Source organism: Phoca vitulina, unplaced genomic scaffold (genome assembly GCF_004348235.1).
Source record: "Phoca vitulina isolate PV1807 unplaced genomic scaffold, GSC_HSeal_1.0 scaffold62, whole genome shotgun sequence".
Lineage (NCBI taxonomy): Eukaryota > Metazoa > Chordata > Mammalia > Carnivora > Phocidae > Phoca > Phoca vitulina.
The window spans coordinates 6,069,884-6,084,801 of record NW_022589765.1 but is presented as its reverse complement, the minus strand read 5'-3'; the positions used below and the strand labels follow the sequence as shown (position 1 = coordinate 6,084,801).

The 14,918-nt window shown below is 38.3% G+C and overlaps 1 long non-coding RNA gene across 6 annotated transcripts in view; it reads left to right on the top strand.

The window, feature by feature from the left end:
• The window catches only part of LOC116623851, a 66,003-nt gene that overhangs the window by 6,331 nt on the left and 44,754 nt on the right, over positions 1-14,918 (top strand). For all 6 annotated transcript variants that reach the window (XR_004297780.1, XR_004297779.1, XR_004297776.1 and 3 more), the window contains one exon: positions 9,314-9,425. This is a non-coding gene — a long non-coding RNA (uncharacterized LOC116623851). The remainder of the gene's footprint in view (positions 1-9,313; positions 9,426-14,918) is intronic.

Genomic DNA, 14,918 nt, shown 5'->3' with positions numbered 1-14,918 from the left:
GAGGGAACACAAGCAGGGGGAGTGGAAGAGAGAGAAGCAGGCTTCCTGCTCAGCAGGGAGCCCGATGCGGGGCTTGATCCCAGGACCCTGGGATCATGACCTGAGCCGAAGGCAGATGCTTAATGACTGAGCCACCCAGGCACCCCTTGTTGAGGATTTTTGCGTGTATATTCATCAGGGTTATTGACTTGTAATTTTCTTTTATTGCAGAGTCTTTGTCTGATTTTGGTATCAGGGTAATGCTAGCCTTGTAAAATCAATTTGGAAGCATATTTTTCCTCTTCTATATTTTTGAAATAGTTCAAGAAGGATAGGTATTAATTCTTCTTTAAATGTTTGGTAGAATTTAAAGTATTTCCTTCAGGGGTGCCTGATTGGCTCAGTTGGAGGAGTGTGCAACTGTTGATATCGGAATCATTAGTTTGAGCCCTACATTGGGTGTAGAGATTACTTAAATAAATAAATCCTTTAAAAAATTAAGTGTTGCCTTCATAAATAAAAATTTAAAACAAATCACTAGGAAAATATTTGCAACCGACATAATAAAAAAAGATTTACATTCCCAATATACAAAGAATCCTACAAATTGATAGGAAAAAGACAACCTAACAGAAGAGTGGGCAAAATATATGAATAGATATTACACTGAAGAAACAAAAATAGCCAATAAACATTGGAAACTATATGTAGCTTCAGTATTCATCAGGTAAATGCAAAGGAAAACAGATCACCCATCAGATTGGCGAAATTTTTGAAAATTAATAATATACAGTGTCAGCATATTGGAGAAAGAACACTTTCCTATACTGTTGATACAACATTTTTGGAGAATAGTTTGTATATTTTTTAATGGATGATTGTAGGTTTCTAATTACTATGGTATTTATATTCCGTTGAGTATATTTTGTTAAAGATGTAATGATTTTATTTTAAAATGTCAGAATTTCTAATAAAGTTATATTCTTTGCAAAAAAAAATAAAATAAATGTTTGGTAGAATTCAGCTGTGAAGCTATCTGGTCCTGGATTTATGGGGTTTTATTATTAATTAATCAATTATTTATTTATTTATTATTTTAAGTAGGTTCCACACACAACATGGGGCTTGAACTCACTAACCCGAGATCCAGAGACATGTGCTGTACTGACTGAACCAGTCAGGTGCCCCTGGTCCTAGACTTATGTTTGTTGGGAGTTTTTTTTTTTAAGATTTTATTTATTTGATTTTTTTTTTAAATTTTATTATGTTATGTTAGTCACCATACAATACATCATTAGTTTTTGATGTGGTGATCCACGATCCGTTGTTTTCGTATAACACCCAGTGCTCCATGCAGTACGTGCCCTCCTTAATACCCATCACCGGGCTAGCCCATCCCCCCTCCCCCTCCCCTCTAAAACCCTGTTTGTTTCTCAGAGTCCATAGTCTCTCACGGTTCATCTCTCCCTCCGATTTCCCCCCCTTCATTTTTCCCTTCCTTCTCCTAATGTCCTCCATGCTATTCCTTATGTTCCACAAAGAAGTGAAACCATGTGATAATTGACTTTCTCTGCTTGACTTATTTCACTTAGCATAATCTCCAGTCCCATCCATGTTGATGTAAAAATTAGGTATTCATCCTTTCTGATGGCTGAGTAATATTCCATTGTATATATGGACCACATCTTCTTTATCCATTCATCTGTTGAAGGGCATCTCAGCTCTTTCCACAGTTTGGCTATTGTGGACATTGCCGCTATGAACATTGGGGTGCATATGGCCCTTCTTTTCACTGCATCTGTGTCTTTGGGCTAAATACCCAGTAGTGCAATTGCTGGGTCATAGGGTAGCTCTATTTTTAATTTTTTGAGGCACCTCCACACTGTTTTCCAAAGTGGCTGTACCAACTTGCATTCCCACCAACAGTGTAAGAGGGTTCCCCTTTCTCCACAACCTCTCCAACATTTGTTGTTTCTTTCCCTGTCCATTTTTGCCATTCTAACTGGTGTAAGGTGGTATCTCAATGTGGTTTTGATTTGGATATCCCTGATGGCTAATGATGATGAACATTTTTTCATGTGTCTGTTAGCCATTTGTATGTCTTCTTCAGAGAAGTGTCTTTTCATGTCTTCTGTCCATTTTTTGACTTGATTATTTGTTTTTTGGGTGTTAAGTTTGAGAAGTTCTTTATAGATCTTGTAAAAAAAAAGATTTTATTTATTTGAGAGAGAGAGACAGAACAAGCAGGGGGGAGGAGCAGAGGGAGAAGCAGACTCCCTGCCAAGCAGGGAGCCTGACTCGGGGCTTGATCCCAGAACCCTGGGATCATGACCTAAGCCAAAGGCAGATGCTTAACCTACTGAGCCACCCAGGCATCCCTTGTTGGGAGTTTTTTGACTACTGATTCAATTCCATTATACTAATTGGTATGTTAAGATTTTCTATTTCTTTTTGGTTGATTCTTGGACTCATAATCTTTTGTATTTCTGTGTTATTAGTTGTAACTTTTTTTTTAATTCTTTTTTTTTAAAGATTTTATTTATTTATTTGACAGAGAGAGACACAGCGAGAGAGGGAACACAAGCAGGGGGAGTGGGAGAGGGAGAAGCAGGCTTCCTGCCAAGCAGGGAGCCCGATGCGGGGCTCGATCCCAGGACCCTGGGATCATGACCTGAGCCGAAGGCAGATGCTTAATGACTGAGCCACCCAGGCGCCCCTTCTTTTTCATTTCTGATTTTATGTATTTGAGCCCTCTTCTTTTTTCTTGATGAGACTGGCTAAAGGTTTATCAATTTTCTTAATCTTTTCAAAGCATCAGTTCCTAATTTCTGATCTATTTAATATCATGTTTTTGGTCTCTATTTCATTTATTTCCACTCTTTATTATTTCATTCATTCTGCTAAATTTGGGCTTCATTTTTTCTTCTTTTACTAGCTCCTTTAGGTATAAGATTAGACTGAGATTTTTCTTGTTTCTTGAGGTAGGCCTGTATTGCCATAATCTTTCCTCTTAGAACCACTTTGCTCCATCCCATAGATTTTGAAATGTCATGTTTTCAGTTTCATTTGTGTCCAGTTATTTTTTATATTTCCTCTTTGATTTCTTCATTTACCTATTTTTTAAAGATTTTATTTGACAGAGAGAAAGAGAGAGAGCACAAGCAGGGGGAGCAGCAGAGGGAGAGGGAGAAGCAGGCCCCCCATGGAGCAGGGAGCCCAATGCGGGGCTCGATCCCAGGACCCCGGCAGATGCTTAAATCATCTGAGGAACCCACGTGCCCTGACCTATTTGTTGTTTAGTAGTATGTTGTTTAGCTTCCACGTGTTTTTTGGTTTTCTAGTTATTTTTTTTTTTGTAACTGATTTGTAGTTTCATAATGTGGGCAGAAAAGATGCTTGCTTTGATTTCAGTCTTCTAAAATCTATTGAAATTGTTTGTGGCCTCAAACGATATCTGTCCTAGAGAATATTCCATGTACACTTGAAAAGAATGTGAATTCTGCTGTTTTTGAATGGATTGTTCAGTATATCTCTGTTAAGTCCATTTTGCCTTATGTGTCATTGAAAGTCACTGTTTCATTATCAATTATCTGTCTTGATGATCTATCCATTGATGTAAGTGGGGTATTAAAGTCTTCTATTATTGTTGGCTGTCTATTTCTCCCTTTATGTCTGTTAATATTTGCTTTATATAATTAGGTGCTCCTATATTAGGTGTATAGATATTTACAAATGTTCTTTCTGTTGGATTTATACCTTTATCATTATGTAATGCCTTTCTCACTTATTACAGTCTTTTATTTATTTATTTATTTACTTAAATTCCGGTATAGTTTCAGGTGTATAATTAGTGATCCAACAATTCTATATATTACTCAGTGCTCTTCATGATAAGTCTACTCTTAATCCCTTTCCCTTGTTTCACCCATCCCCCCTCCACCTCCCCTCTGGTAACCATCAGTTTGTTCTGTATAGGTAAGAGTGTTTTTTGGATTGTTTCTGTTTTTCCTTGTTCATTTTTTTTTTTTTAAAGATTTTATTTTATTTATTTGACAGAGAGAGAGAGAGACAGCTAGAGAGGGAACACAAGCAGGGGGAATGGGAGAGGGAGAAGCAGGCTCCTGGCAGAGCAGGGAGCCCGATGCGGGGCTCGATCCCAGGACCCTGGAATCATGACCTGAGCCGAAGGCAGATGCTTAACGACTGAGCCACCCAGGCGCCCTCCTTGTTCGTTTGTTTTGTTTCTTAAATTCCACATATGAATGAAATCATATGGTATTTGTCTTTCTCTTAATGATTTAGTTCATTTAGCATTATACCCTCTAGATCCATCCATATTGTTGCAAAATGGCAAGATTTCATTCTTTTTCATGTCTGAGTAATATTACATTGTATATATACACCACTTCTTTTATGTATGTATGTTTTTATATGTATTTATATATATATATTTTAAGATTTTATTTATTTATTTGAGAGAGAGAGACACAGCGAGAGAGAGAACACAAGCAGGGGGAGTGGGAGAGGGAGAAGCAGCCTTCCCGAGGAGCAAGGAGCCCGATGTCGGGCTCGATCCCAGGACCCCGGGATCATGACCTCAGCTGAAGGCAGATGCTTAATGACTGAGCCACCCAGGTGCCCCGGGTCATTTTTTTTTTTTTTTTTAATCAATTCAGTCACCCTGTCTTTTTTTTCACCATATGTGTTTTGATTGGAGCATTTACTTCATTTACATTTAGAGTAATTGATTGATATGTATGCTTTTTTGCTCATTGTTTTTATAGTTGTCTTTTCTTTTTATTCTTGCTCTGTTCCCTTGATGCTTTATGACTTTCTTTAGTATTATGCTTAGATTCCTTTGTCTTTATTGTGTATCTATTACACGTTTTTGGTTTGTGATTACCATGATGTTCATTTATAACTTTCTATGTATGTAGCAATGTGTATTAAGTTGGTGGTCACTTAAGTTTGAACACATTCCAAAAGCACTACATTTGTACTCCCCCTTGCATGTTTTATGTGAATGATGTCATATTTTGTTTTTATTTTGTGTATTCCTTGACTAAGTTTTTAGATATAATTGATTTTACTACTTTTATTTTTTTTATCCTTCATACTACCTAAATAAATGATGGAACTCATATCTTTACTCTGTGTTTGCTTTTACCAGTGAAATTTTTCCTTTCAAAATTTTCTTACTTCTAGTTATGGCCTTGTGTTTTCTTCTTAAATATGTCCATTTAACATTTCTTGTATAGTTGGTTTAGTGGTGATGAACTGTTTAAAGTTTTGTTTGTTTGTGAGACTCTTTCTTTCTCCTTTAATTCTGAATAACCTTGCCAGTAGAGTGTTTTTGGTGGTAGATTTTTTTCCTTTCAGTACTTTGAATATATCATGCCATTCTCTGTTGGCTTGCAGTTTTTGCTGAAAAATTAGCTGGTAGCCTTATTGTTTTTACCTTGCACCTAACTGCTTTTCTCTTGCGGCTTTGAGATGCTCTTTTTATCTTTAATTTTTGACATTTTAATAATTGTGTTTCTTGGTGTGGACCATCTTGAGTTCATCTTGTTTGGGGCTGTCTATGCCTCCTGAACCTTGATGTCTCTTTTCTTCCCCAGATTAAGGGAAGTTTTCAGGTATTATTTCTTCAAGTTAGTTTTCTGCCTTTCCCTCTTTTCCCTTTCTGGGACCCCCATTATGCAAATGTTATTATGCTTGATGTTGTCACAAAGGTATCTTGACCTATTCTCATTTTTTTAAAAGATTTTATTTATTTATTTGACAGAGAGAAAGAGCAGGAAAGCACAAGCAGGGGTAGTGGCAGAGGGAGAGGAAGAAGCAGGCTCCTGGCCGAGCAGGGAGCCTGATGCAGGGCCTGATCCCAGGACTCTGGGATCACGACTCGAGTCGAAGGCAGATGCCTAACCAACTGAGCCACCCAGGCTTCCTAGCCTATTCTCATTTTTAAAAATTGTTTTCTCTTGCTGCTCCACATGGTTGCTTTCTATTACCCAGTCTTCCAGCTTGCTGATCCATTCTTCTGCATCCTCTAATTTGCTTATTCCCTCTATAGTATATTTTTCACTTCAGTTATTGCATTCTTTAGCCCTGATTCGTTCTTTTATATATTTTCTATCTCTTTGTTATATTTCTCACTGAGTTCATCCATGTTCTCTCAAGTCCAGTGAGTGTCTTTATGACCATTACTTTGAACTCTTTTGTCAGGTAGATTGCTTGTCTTTGTTTCACTTAGGTCTTTTTCTGCGATTTTTTTAATACTCTTTCTTTCAGAACATATTCTTCTGTCTCATTTTGTCTTACTCTTTGTGTTTGTTTCTGTGTATTAACTAAGTCAGCTATCTACGTCTCCTGCTCTTGGAAGTACTGGCCTTATGTGGAAGACATCTTGTGATGCCCTTTAGTGTAATCCCTCCTGGTCACCAGAATCAATATACTCCAGAGCTGTCCCTGGTGTGGGCTTCATGCACCTTCTTGTTGTGGCTGAGCCACGTTGCTGCATTTGGGCTGGGGGGTCGGGCTGGTCCTCAGCTTGGTTGGCTGCAATTTTTGTACTCTTACTTTTATAAACTATTCAGTTCTCTCCCACACTGCAAGGCTTTCTTTTTTTTTTGAATGAAACAAAATATTTAATTTATTTAATTTAATTTTTTTTAAAGATTTTATTTTTTAATTTAAATTTTTTTATTGTTATGTTAATCCCCATACATTACATCATTAGTTTTAGATATAGTGTTCCATGATTCATTGTTTGTGCATAACACCCAGTGCTCCATGCAGAACGTGCCCTCCTCAATACCCATCACCAGGCTAACCCATCCTCCCAACCCCCTCCCCTCTAGAACCCTCAGTTTGTTTTTCAGAGTCCATTGTTTCTCATGGTTCTTCTCCCCCTCCAATTTCCCCCCCTTCATTCTTCCCCTCCTGCTACATTCTTCTTCTTCTTTTTTTCTTTCTTAACATATATACTGCAAGGCTTTCTAAGGTAAGCTTTTTTGTTGAGGGGGAGAATAACCCACCTCAGGCTGTGTCACTTTGGAGTGTGGATCATTTGGAGCTGAAGACTTGGGGCCCAGCAGACAAAGGAAGAACTTTCGTATTTTTTTTTAAGATTTTATTTATTTATTTATTTGACAGAGAGAGACAGCGAGAGAGGGAACACAAGCAGGGGGTGTGGGAGAGGGAGAAGCAGGCTTCCCGCTGAGCAGAGAGCCCAATGCAGGGCTCTATCCCAGGACCCTGGGTTCATGACCTGAGCCGAAGGCAGATGCTTAACGACTGAGCCACCCAGGTGTCCCTCTTACTTGTTTTTCTTCTGTTATTCTGTGTTATGTCAATTTAATTATTAGAGCAGCTGAAAAACCTGGAAGGGAAGAAGGGAAATTTTTCTGCCCTTACAGTACTTATCCAAAAATATGTTTGTTTTAAATCTGTAATTCAGATTTAACTCAGGTCATGGATTTCATTTTTTTCTTTTTAAAAATCTGTTATGGAAGTACAGTTGACATACAATGTTATATTAGTATCAGGTGTACAACGTAGTGATTCAACAATTCTATACATTATTCATTGCTCACTTTGATAAGTGTTGTCACCATTTGTCACCATACGTTATTACAGTATGATTGACTATATTCCCTATGCTGTACTTTTTATCCCTGTGACTGATTTATTTTATGTATTTTGACCATTCCCTCACCTTCCCCTCCAGCAACCACCAATTTGTTCTCTGTATTTATGAGTTTATTCCTTTTGTTTGTTCAGTTGTTTTTTTATATTCCACATATAATGAAATCACATGGTATTTGTCTTTCTATGTGACTTATTTCACTTAACATAATGTTACCCTCTAGGTCCATCCATGTCATTGTAAATGTCAAGATTTCATTCTTTCTCATGGCTGAGTACTATTCCGTTGTATATATATATACACCACATCTTCATCCATTTATATATGGATGGGCAATTGGGTTGTTTCCATATCTTGGCTATTACAAATAGTGCTGCAAAACACATAGGGGTACATATATCTTTTCTAGTTAGTGTTTTTGTTTTCTTTGGGTAAATACCCACTAGTGGAATTATTGGATTATATGGTATTTGTATTTTTAATTTTTTGAGGAATCTCCATACTGTTTTAAACAGTGGTTGCATCAATTTACATTTCCATGAACAAAACATGAGGGTTTCCTTTTCTCCACATCCTCACAAACACTTGTTATTTCTTGCCTTTTTGATATTAGTTGGGCTATATATTTCTATTTGTTTGATCTTGTAAATATAAGGATTCAAAATTTGCCACCTCAAAATGTATCTTTGGCTTGTGAATTATTATAGTGTGATTATTTTTTTTTAAGATTTTATTTATTTATTTGACAGAGAGAGTGAGAGAGAGAGCATGCATGTGCACAAGCAGGGGGAGCGGCAGAGGGAGAGAGAGAGAAGCAGGCTACCCCACTGAGCAGGGAGCCCAATGCGGGGCTTGATCCCAGGACCCTGGGATCATGACCTGAGCCGAAGGCAGATGCTTAACCGACTGAGCCACCCAGGTGCCCCTGTCTGATTGTTTCTATGAAATATAAAGCTCAGGAAGAACCTTTGATCTTCCTTTTAACTGCCTAAAGGAATTTAGGTAGAAGACCTGCTCCAAGAGAGGGATGTCACCATAGGTAACTACAGTATAATATGAACTAAGTTTGATAGACAGGGAGGAATTTGGCAAGGCCTGTTTGTTTAAAGTCCTGTCATGTCCAATTGTTTCTGTATGGCCCAGCAACCATTTCTTTCACAAGGATTTACTCTTTTTCTTTTTTTAAAGATTTTATTTATTTATTTGACAGAGAGAGGCACAGCGAGAGAGGGAACACAAGCAGGGGGAGTGGGAGAGGGAGAAGGAGAAGCAGGCTTCCCGCTGAGCAGGGAGCCCGATGCGGGGCTCGATCCCAGGACCCTGGGATCATGACCTGAGCCGAAGGCAGACGCTTAACGACTGAGCCCCCCCAGGCGCCCTAGGATTTACTCTTTTTCATCTCCTGTGAATTGCTTTCTTTTCCTTTGAAATTACTAACCCATATCTGTTTCTCCTTAGTCCAGAATGAAATACATACTTCATTTTGCCTGACTGTGTTTGGAAACTCTGTTTATGTGGATTCCTTGTAGGTACATAGTTTTGATTTTCTTCTGTTAATCTGTCTCATGTTAGTTTAATCCTTTGACCAGCCAGAAGAATCTTGAAGAATGGAGGAAATTTTTACTCCCCAACAGTTGTTGGGAACGGCCGGATAAATTTTAACTGGATGGACATTGCTCTTCCTAGGGCTGCTGCAGCTGTGAGGTTCTGGGACTTCTGACAAGTTGGCATAAGTTATCAGTTCTTACAACGTTAATCTGCTGGGTCTTCGCCTGAAGGTATAACTGAATCAAGAGTGGTAAGTGTCCTTTTCTTTATCTAAATTTAAATTAGCAGGAAAAAATACTTGTGGAACTAGTTCCTTGGGTATACGGACTTTGGTAATACGTATTATTTGTTTTGGAAAGCAAATTAATATTCAGAGACTGAGTTTGTCTTTGATAATAACTTGTTTAGAAGAGGTTCACTGTGAGAATTTTGTAAGCCAGTAGCATACAGGATAATGTCTCTTCATAAGCCAATAAAGAAATAATATAGTCTAAATTTATGATAGATTAATCACGCTATCGTTCTAGAAAAGGAGAAGTGAAAGGAATAAAGATCAAACTTAGCTGAAGTATACCTTTTTAGGAGTTGGTACTCAGGAGAGACTGCTTAGCCAACTGAAAGGCGAAGCCCACCCACCAGTGAAAAAGTAAAGGTCCCTGTTGCTAGAGTGCTTTGCTAGGGATTAATGGCACCATTGTGTTGGGCAAGAGGATTTTTATCTCAAAGCTGCCGTACAACTTTCACCACTGCTTGTAGAAGATTCACTTTTACCAGGAACAGGAGCTAATTGCCACAAGGTCTTCAGAGAGCTATTTTAGATCAGCAAAATGTTGCCTTTCCAAGACCAAACACTTGAATTGTCCTCGTAAATGTAGTATTTACTGTCAAAATTTCCTCCTGCCATACTTGCTTCCTTATATTATGTTTTTATTGATATGCCCCCAGTGGAGCCTCCCAGCAGCTGAGCTATTGAGTTCTTAACAGTGAGAACAGATGACAGGACAACACCCTAACACAAATTACTTCATTCTTTTTTTTTTTTTTTTTTAAGATTTTATTTATTTGACAGAGACACAGCGAAGAGAGGGAACACAAGCAGGGGGAGTGGGAGAGGGAGAAGCAGGCTTCCCGCTGAGCAGGGAGCCCGATGCGGGGCTCGATCCCAGGACCGCGGGATCATGACCTGCTTAACGACTGAGCCACCCAGGTGCCCCAAATTACTTCATTCTTATATCAAAACAACTTTATTTCTAAAAACTTTGTCTTTATCATAAACAAGTGGATTTGAAATCATATCATAACAATACACAACAATCCAATTTGTAATTTCAACTCACTCACACACTACTTAATCCTAAGGCCCTAATGCCCTGTACAAAGCTAAGTTCACAAAAATGTCTATCCACCCTCTGATTCTACATCACTTACAACCTTAATCACATGTAGTCATTTTGGGGGAGCATTCTTCCTTTGCTGCACATTCTTTTACACCATTGTTTAATGACCAATTTAAGCAACCATATTCCTAATATTCGTAGCAAAACCATAATAAAGAACTCCTTAATATGCTACCGTATCCAATTGCCAAATGACAGCAAATTAAGCTTTTTAACCCATTCAGTTAAACTTCCTTGAGAATTGTATTTCCATCTATAAGCCATGTTTTATTTTAAGATTTTATTTATTTATTTGAGAGAGGGAGAGTGCATGAGAGAAAGAACAAGCAGGGGGAGTGGCAGAGGCAGAGGTAGAAGCAAGCTCCCGGCCGAACAGGGAGCCTGATGTGGGGCTCGATCCCAGGACCCTGGGGTCATGACCTGAGCCGAAGGCAGACACTTAACCAACTGAGCCACCCAGGCGCCCCTATAAGCCATTTTTATAAGGTTCCAGGGGTACAAGCACGTATAGTACATTGTATATACAATATCAAGCACAGGGATGATTGCCGTAATATCAGAATTCAAAGCTGTCATAACTTTGGGAATATAATTTTTTTGTCCTCTTTTCAATTCCTGCTGAGTTATTTTAACTTTATTAGTCTTATCTACCATGTTTCTTTATTTAAGTTTCTGTTGTATGATTTAAATTGACTAAATTTATTTTAAGAGTTTCAATGTGAGATATTTCTCTGGTTATTTTACTTTTTTATTTTATTAAAGTTTTTATTTTAATTCCAGTTAGTTAACATACAGTGTTGTATTAATTTCAGATGTACAGTATGATGATTCAAAAATTACATACATTACCCAGTGGTCATCACGACAAGTGTATTCCTTGACCCCATCACCTATTTATCCATTCCTCCCTCCACCCACCTCCCCTCTGGTAGCCATCAGTTTGTTCTTGATAGTTAAGGGTCTGTTTCCTGGTTTGTCTCTGTCTGTTTTTTTCCCCTTTGCTCATTTGTTTTGTTTCTTAAATTTCACATGACTTGAAATCACATGGTAGTTGTCTTTCTCTGACTGTCTTATTTTGCTTAGTATTATACTCTTTAGCTCCATCCAAGATTTCATTCTTTTTATGGCTGAATAATATTGTGTTGTATATATATACCACATCTTCTTTATCCATTCATCAAACGATGGACATTTGGGTTGCTTCCATAATTTGACTATTGTAAATAATGCTGCTATAAACATAGGGGTGCATGTATCCCTTTGAATTAGTGTTTTTGTATTTTTTGGGTAAATACCCAGTAGTGCAATTGCCGGGTCAGTAGGGCAGTTTTATTTTTAATTTTTGAGGAACCTTCATACTGTTTTCCACAGTGGCTACACAAGTTTGCATTCCCACCTATGGTACCCAAGGGTTCCTTTTTCTCCACATCCTCCCCAATACCTGTTGTTTCTGGTGTTGTTGATTTTAGCCATTCTGATAGGTGTGAGGTGATATCTCACTGTACTTTTGATTTGCAGTTCCCTAATGATGAGTGATGTCAAGCATCTTTTCATGTGCTTGTTGACTGTCTGTATGTCTTCTTTGGAAAAAAATGTCTGTTCACATCCTCTGCCCGTTTTTTAGTTGGATTATTTGTTTTTTGGGGTGTTGAGTTGTATCAGTTCTTTATATATTTTGGATACTAACCCTTTATTGGATACATCATTTGCAAATATCTTCTTCCATTCCATAGGTTTTCTTTTAGTTTTGTTGATTGTCTCCTTCGCTGTAGAGAACCTTATTATTTTGATGCAGTCCCAATAGTTTCGTTTCCCTTTTGTTTCCCTTGCCTCAAGAGACATACCTAGAAAAAAGGTGTTGTGGCTGATGTCAGAGATGTTACTGTCTATGTTCTCTTCTAGGATTTTTATGGTTTCAGGTCCCACATTTATGTATTTAATCCACTTTGAATTTATTTTTGTGTATGGTATAAGACAGTGGTCCAGTTTCGTTCTTTTGCATGTTGCTGTCCAATTTTCCCAACACCATTTTGTGAAGAGATTGTCTTTTTCCCATTGTATATTCTTGCTTACTTTGTCATAAATTAATTGACCATAAAAGTATGGGTTTATTTCTGGGTTTTCTATTCTGTTCCATTGATTTTGTGTCTGTTTTTGTGCCAGTACCATACTGTTTTGATGACTATAGCTTTGTAATATAATTTGAAATCTGGAATTGTGATGCCTCTAGCTTTGTTTTTTTCTTTTTCTTCTTCCTTTTGTTTTTCCTTTTTTTTTTAGAGGGGGGGAGGGGGAAAAGGAGGGGAGGGAGAGTGAGGCTCTTAAGCAGGTTCCATGCTCAGCAAGGAGCCTGAGGCAGGGCTCAATCTCACAACCCTGAAATCATGACCTGAGCCAAAATCAAGAGCCAGACACTTAACTGACTGAGCCACCCAGGTGCCCCAAGATTTTACTTTTTTTTTTTTCTCAGTAGTCTCTACACCCAACATGGGGCTTGAACCCACACCCTGAGATCAAGAGTCACATGCTCTACTGACTAAAGCAGTCAGGCACCCCTTTGCTTTGCTTTTTTAAGATTGCTTTGGCTAGGGGTGCCTGGGTGACTCAGTCGGTTAAGTGTCTGCCTTCACCTCAGGTCATGATCTCCAGGTCCTGGGATCGAGCCATGCGTCGGGCTCCCTGCTCAGCGGGGAGCCTGCTTCTCCCTCTGCCTCTGCCTCTCCCGCCTGCTTGTGCTCTCTCTCTGTCTGTCAAATAAATAAATAAATAATCTTTAAAAAAAAAAAAAGATTGCTTTGGCTATCAGTCTTTTGTGGTTCCATACAAATTTTAGGATTGTTTGTTCTAGTTTTGTAAAAATTGCTGTTGGTATTTTGATAGGGATTGCATTAAATGTGTGGATTGCTTTGGGTAGTATAGACTTTTTTTTTTACTTTAATTTTTTTATTTAAATTCAATTAGTTAACATATAATGTATTATTAGTTTTAGAGGTAGAGTTCGGTGATTCATCAGTCTTATATACATCAGTATAGTGCTCATTATATCATGTGCCCTCCTTAACAAACATTTAAAAAAAAAGATTTTATTTATTTGAGAGAGGGAGACCATAAGTGGGGAGGGGAGGGGCAGAAGGAGAGGGAGAAGCAGACTCCTCGCAGAGCAGGGAGACCAATGTGGGGCTCGATCCCAGGACCCCAGGATCATGACCTGAGCTGAATGCAGATGCTTCACCAAGCCAGGCGCCCCTAAACATTTTCTTTTTTAAGTACACTCTATGCCCAACGTGGGGCTTTAACTCATGACCCCAAGATCAAGGGTCACATGCTCTATTGACTGAGCCCCCCCAGGCACCCCCAGTATAGACTTTTTTTTTTTTAAAGATTTTATTTATTTAATTGACAGAGAGAGAGAGACAGCGAGAGAGGGAACACAAGCAGGGGGAGTGGGAGAGGGAGAAGCAGGCTTCCCGCTGAGCAGGGAGCCCGATGCGGGGCTCGATCCCAGGACCCTGAGATCATGACCTGAGCTGAAGGCAGACGCTTAATGACTGAGCCACCCAGGCGCCCCCTAGTATAGACATTTTAACAATATTTGTTCTTCCAATCCATGAGCATCGAATGTCTTTCCATTTCTTTGTTGTCTTGAATTTCTTTCATCAGTGTTGTATAGTTTTTAGAGTACAGGTCTTTCACCTCTTTGGTTAGGTTTATTACTAGGTGTCTTATTATTTTTGGTGCATTTGTAAATGGGACTGCTTTCTTAATTTCTCTTTCTGCTGCTTCATTATTGGTGTATAGAAATGCAACAGATTTCTGTACATTGATTTTGTATCCTGTGACTTTACTGAATTCGTTTATCATTTCTAGCTGTTTCTTGGTGGAGTCTTTTGGGTTTTCTATATATAGTATTATCATCAGCAAATACGGAAAGTTTTACGTCTTCCTTACTGATTTGGATGCCTTTTACTTACTATTCTTGTCTGATTGCTGTCACTAGGACTTCCTGTACTATTTTGAATAAAAGTGGTGAGAGGCGACATGCATGTCTTGTTCCTGACCTTAGGTGAAAAGCTCTCAGTTTTTCTTATTAGGGATGATGTTAGTGGTGGGTTTTTCATATATGGCCTTTATTATGTTAAGGTTTGTTCCCTGTAAACCTAGTTTGTTGAGGGTTTTTATCATGAATGGATGTTGTACTTTGTCCAGTGCTTTTTCTGTGTCTATTTAAATGAGCATATGGTTCATATCCTTTTTCCTATTGATGTGATGTATCATCTTGACTGATTTGTGTATATATTGAACCACCCTTGCAACCCAGGAATAAATCCCACTTTATCATAGTGAAT